The following is a 6,000-nucleotide window of genomic DNA, read 5'->3' on the forward strand; positions in this document are numbered from 1 at the left end:
GTTATGGTGGGCTCGTCAGTGATATGTAACAGGTTATGGTGGACCCATCAGGGATATGTAACAGGTTATGGTGGGCCCATCAGGGATATGTAACAGGTTATGGTGGGCCCATCAGGGATATGTAACAGGTTATGGTGGGCCCATTAGTGATATGTAAAACATTTTGTGGGGCCTGTCAGAGTTATGTAACAGGCTTTTGGGGCTTTTCCAGGATTACGGAATTATGACCACACATAGCTACCACAGGAGGTTGGTGGCTCCGTGATTAGGGAGGATGGGCTCGTGGTAATGGCTGGAGCGGAGTGAGTGGAATAGTATCAAATACAGTACCAGTCAAAAGTTTGGTCACACCTACTCATTCAAGGATTTTTCTTTATTTCTTAAATTTCTACATTGTAGAATAATTGTGAAGACATCGAAACTATAAAATAACACGTATGGAATCATGTACTAACCGAAAAAGTGTTAAACAAATCAAAATATATTTTGATTCTTCAAAGTAGCCACCCTTTGCCTTGATGACAGCTTTGCACACTCTTGCCATTCTCTCAGCCAGCTTCATGAGGTAGTCACCTGGAATTCATATAAATTAACAGGTGTACCTTTTTTTAAAGTTAATTTGTAGAATTTATTTCCTTCTTATTTGAGCCAATCAGTTGTGTTGTGACAAGGTAGGGTTGGTATACAGAAGATAGCCCTATTTGGTAGAAGAAAAAGTCCATATTATGGCAAGAACAGCTCAAATAAGCAAAGAGAAACGACAGTCCATCATTACGTTAAGACATTTAAGTCAATCCGGAAAATAAATAAAAACTTTGAAGTTTCTTCAAGTGCAGTTTCAAAAACCATCAAGTGCTCTCATGAGGACCGCCACAGGAAAGTAAGACCCAGAGTTACATCTGCTGCAGAGGATAAGTTCAGTAGATAACAGCCTCAGAAATTGCAACATCAACTGTTCAGAGGAGGCTGCGTTAATTAGGTCTTCATGGTTGAATTGCTGCAAAGAAACCATTACTAAAGGACACCAATAAGAAGAAGAGACTTGCTTGGGCCAAGAAACACGAGCAATGTACATTAGTCCAGTGTAAATCTGTCCTTTGGTCTGATGTGTCCAAATTTGAGATTTTTGGCTCCAACCGCCGTGTCTTTGTGAGACGCAGAGTAGGTGAACGGATGATCTGTACATATGTGGTTCACACCATGAAGCCTGGAGGAGGAGGTGTGATGGTGTTTTGCTGGTGACACTGTCAGTTATTTATTTAGAATTCAAGGCACACTTAACCAGCATTCTGCAGCAATACGCCATCCCATCTGGTTTGCGCTTAGTGGGACTATCATTTGTTTTTCAATAGGACAATGACCCAACACACCTCCAGGCTGTGTAAGGGCTATTTGACCAAGAAGGAGAGTGATGGAGTGTTGCATCAGATAACCTGGCCTCCACAATCACCCGATCTCAACCCAATTGAGATTGGGATGAGTTGGGCCGCAAAGTGAAGGAAAAGCAACCAACAAGTGCTCAGCATATGTGGGAACTCCTTGAAGACTGTTTGAAAAGCATTCCAGGTGAAGCTGGTTGAGAGAATGCCAAGAGTGTGCAAAGCTGTCATCAAGGCAAAGGGTGGTTACTTTGAAGAATCTAAAATCTAAAATATATTTAGATTTGTTTAACACATGATTCCATTTGTTTTACTTCATAGTTTTGATGTCTTCACTATTATTCTACAATGTAGAAAATAGTGAAAATAAAGAAAAACCCTTGAATGAGTAGGTGTGTCCAATCTTTTGACTGGTACTGTACATCAAACATATGGTTTGATGCCATTCCATTTGCTCCATTCCAGTCATTATTTTGAGCCGGCCTCCCCTTAGCAACCTTCACTGATAGATACTAGTTATTGTGTGAGTCAGGCTAATTCCCATTCTAAACAGAGATTGGAGAGAAAATGAGCCATCCTCTCATCAACAATCACGTTGATAAACAGAATAGACTTCCTTCATTTGTCGTTTGATGAAGCACTCTGAACAATGGGGTTTTGTTTTCTGTTGGTGTTCTGATTATAATGAGGAGACAAGGAGACCTGATGAAGACCAATAGAAGGACCTTCAAACATGGTCTGTCAATAGACCACTTCAGAGCATAAACAGATTGCAGCGTGTGGAATATCAGTTTCCCTTTTGCATGATTGTAATCAGGACCAGTGCTCTACAGAAACCAATATAGTTAAATCTGTAATCAGTCTCGGATGTATTCCACTGAAGTCTAAATTCTGCCCTTTGACAATGAAGAAGGTAGGCTCCTTCCATGTAGGCATATTTAATATTGGCCAAATATTCAGCAATGTATTCAATGTTTTTGACACTGAGATGGTATGTATATGGAATGCTATTCATTTAGCTATTTGATGTTCAGTTTGCCATGTTTCCAGATCAGAGGCTGTCATCATTTGATCCGGTGCCGTGGGTGAAGAGAGATTGAAGTCATGGGGCTCAAAGCAGCCAGCCTACAGGGTGATTTCATACCTCTCTCATTGCGTTTAAAAAACCTCTCTTCTCCTTTTTTTTGCTTCTAAATGTATCCTACATATCCTATGTAATACCCACATCTGTAACCATATATCATTAATGCATTTTGTATTTGCGCACAACAAGGTGCTGTAAATTTGAATAGAAAACACATTTTCCATAATTTAGCAGCGTCATTACAGCAGAAAAGGGGGATGCTATGAATAATATAGGGCTCTCAGCATCGGATAGGGAAGAGGCCGCAATAAAATAGTCCAACTCCATCTGCTATGGGTCTAAAGCAGGACATACTGTATGTAAAGCTCCATGTATTAGCCTAGCGCTAAGCCATAAATCACATGCTTTTGGCAGGGACCCCGGGCCAGGTAGCTATCTCGCTAACGCTACTTCACCTAGGTCCGTGGAGTCCTGTAATTTAATGTAGCCTAGCGTCTACTCTAAATCTAAGATGGCCGTACAGAGTGGACTAGATCGAACACCCTCTAATCTAAATCTCCTGGGCCAATGTGATATGTCAGAGGCTATAGAGTATTAGCTGCAGCTAGCGCTGTTAGTGAGGGAACCTGCTGTTCCAAATAGCACCCTATTCCCTATTTAGTGCACTACTTTTGACATAGGGAATGGGGTGCCATTTGGGACGCATCCCCTGGTGTCAGACCAGGAAGTAATTGCCACTTCTATAGATGCTTTATGGCCCTGTTTACTCTGTGAGGAATGGCTTTTTTAAGAAGTCCCCTCTCTGCTAGAAGGTGGTTCATATACTGGCACTTTGTCAAACTGATGGTCGTCTATAAGGGTAGTCATTCAATGGTAATGACTAAGAGAAACACAACCTTGTACAGGGACACAGTGAGTAGAGCAAGGGAAACAATTATTCTTATTTTCCAATTAAATATCTTTCTATAATAGCCTGGCCCCAGATCTGTTTGTGCTGAATAATAACCATAGGAGGTAGCTGTATCCTTCTATATTAGCCTGACCCCAGGTCTGTTTGTGTTGAATAATAACCATAGGAGGTGGCTGTACCATGCTATATAAGCCTGGCCCCAGATCTGTTTGTGCTGAATGACAACCATAGGAGGTGGCTGTATCCTTCTATATTAGCCTGACCCCAGATCTGTTTGTGCTGAATGACAACCATAGGAGGTATCTGTACACCACAAGCAGATGTGGGACCAAGCTAGCCTTCTATGGATTGCATTGTAGAATAATTCTATGCTTCGCATGTTCCAGCTGGAATTTAAACGATTCCCGTTCCCTGCAGTTGTTGTAAATGTTTGAAATGACTACTGGGGTAAAGCAGTCTGTTTCTGTCTTTGTGAGCATCATACCTCCTTATAAGCCTCTCTTGTTGCCTGCCAGCATTCTGGGAGATATTTCTGCTCTGTCTGCAAAGGGACCCCCCAGACTGATTTGGCAACCGCACCAAACCGAATCCTTTCCCCTTCTCCTCCCCTAAATAACTAACCAGGGTTCTGGCTAGCAAAGCAACGACAGGAAGCAACCAAATCCTCTTTCAGTCCAATTAGAGATTAACACCAAAGTCTCATCTTCATGTAGAGAATATTTTCTTCAAGTCCCATGACAAAGAAACCGTTGGTGGTTCATGAAATCAGGTCTTTGGTGTGTCAACTTTGAAATCGTCCAAAAATATCCTGCTTGAAATATTTATGTATTCTAAGCAGAGAAGTGTCCCTAATATGTTTCTAAGGAGTTCTATGTGAATCCATCCGGAATCAGTAGCAGAGTGTAGTGGGTCTAGTGTTGTCGTAGTAGTGTGTTTTCTGTCAGAAGGTCTACAGAGAAATGATCCATACAACCCCTGACAGATAGAAATACTGTCAACTCCACTGTGATTGGTTGAAGCACTGCTGATGTCAGGACTACATCTACACTGTCTACCATCTCATATGTGATGTACCTGTCTGTGATTCTACACTGTCCACCGTCTCATATGTGATGTACCTGTCTGTGATTTTACACTGTCTACCATCTCATATGTGATGTACCTGTCTGTGATTCTACACTGTCCACCATCTCATATGTGATGTACCTGTCTGTGATTCTACACTGTCTACCATCTCATATGTGATGTACCTGTCTGTGATTCTACACTGTCCACCGTCTCATATGTGATGTACCTGTCTGTGATTCTACACTGTCTACCATCTCATATGTGATGTACCTGTCTGTGATTCTACACTGTCTACCATCTCATATGTGATGTACCTGTCTGTGATTCTACACTGTCTACCATCTCATATGTGATGTACCTGTCTGTGATTCTACACTGTCCACCATCTCATATGTGATGTACCTGTCTGTGATTCTACACTGTCTACCATCTCATATGTGATGTACCTGTCTGTGATTCTACACTGTCCACCGTCTCATATGTGATGTACCTGTCTGTGATTCTACACTGTCTACCATCTCATATGTGATGTACCTGTCTGTGATTCTACACTGTCTACCATCTCATATGTGATGTACCTGTCTGTGATTCTACACTGTCCACCATCTCATATGTGATGTACCTGTCTGTGATTCTACACTGTCCACCATCTCATATGTGATGTACCTGTCTGTGATTCTACACTGTCTACCATCTCATATGTGATGTACCTGTCTGTGATTTTACACTGTCTACCATCTCATATGTGATGTAGCTGTCTGTGATTCTACACTGTCTACCATCTCATATGTGATGTACCTGTCTGTGATTCTACACTGTCTACCATCTCATATGTGATGTACCTGTCTGTGATTCTACACTGTCTACCATCTCATATGTGATGTACCTGTCTGTGATTCTACACTGTCCACCATCTAATATGTGATGTACCTGTCTGTGATTCTACACTGTCTACCATCTCATATGTGATGTACCTGTCTGTGATTCTACACTGTCCACCATCTCATATGTGATGTACCTGTCTGTGATTCTACACTGTCCACCATCTCATATGTGATGTACCTGTCTGTGATTCTACACTGTCTACCATCTCATATGTGATGTACCTGTCTGTGATTCTACACTGTCCACCATCTCATATGTGATGTACCTGTCTGTGATTCTACACTGTCTACCATCTCATATGTGATGTACCTGTCTGTGATTCTACACTGTCTACCATCTCATATGTGATGTACCTGTCTGTGATTCTACACTGTCTACCATCTCATATGTGATGTACCTGTCTGTGATTCTACACTGTCTACCATCTCATATGTGATGTACCTGTCTGTGATTCTACACTGTCTACCATCTCATATGTGATGTACCTGTCTGTGATTCTACACTGTCTACCATCTCATATGTGATGTACCTGTCTGTGATTCTACACTGTCCACCATCTCATATGTGATGTACCTGTCTGTGATTCTACACTGTCTACCATCTCATATGTGATGTACCTGTCTGTGATTCTACACTGTCCACCATCTCATATGTGATGTACCTGTCTGTGATTC

The sequence above is a fragment of the Salvelinus alpinus genome, chromosome 11 (assembly GCF_045679555.1).
Source record: "Salvelinus alpinus chromosome 11, SLU_Salpinus.1, whole genome shotgun sequence".
NCBI lineage: Eukaryota > Metazoa > Chordata > Actinopteri > Salmoniformes > Salmonidae > Salvelinus > Salvelinus alpinus.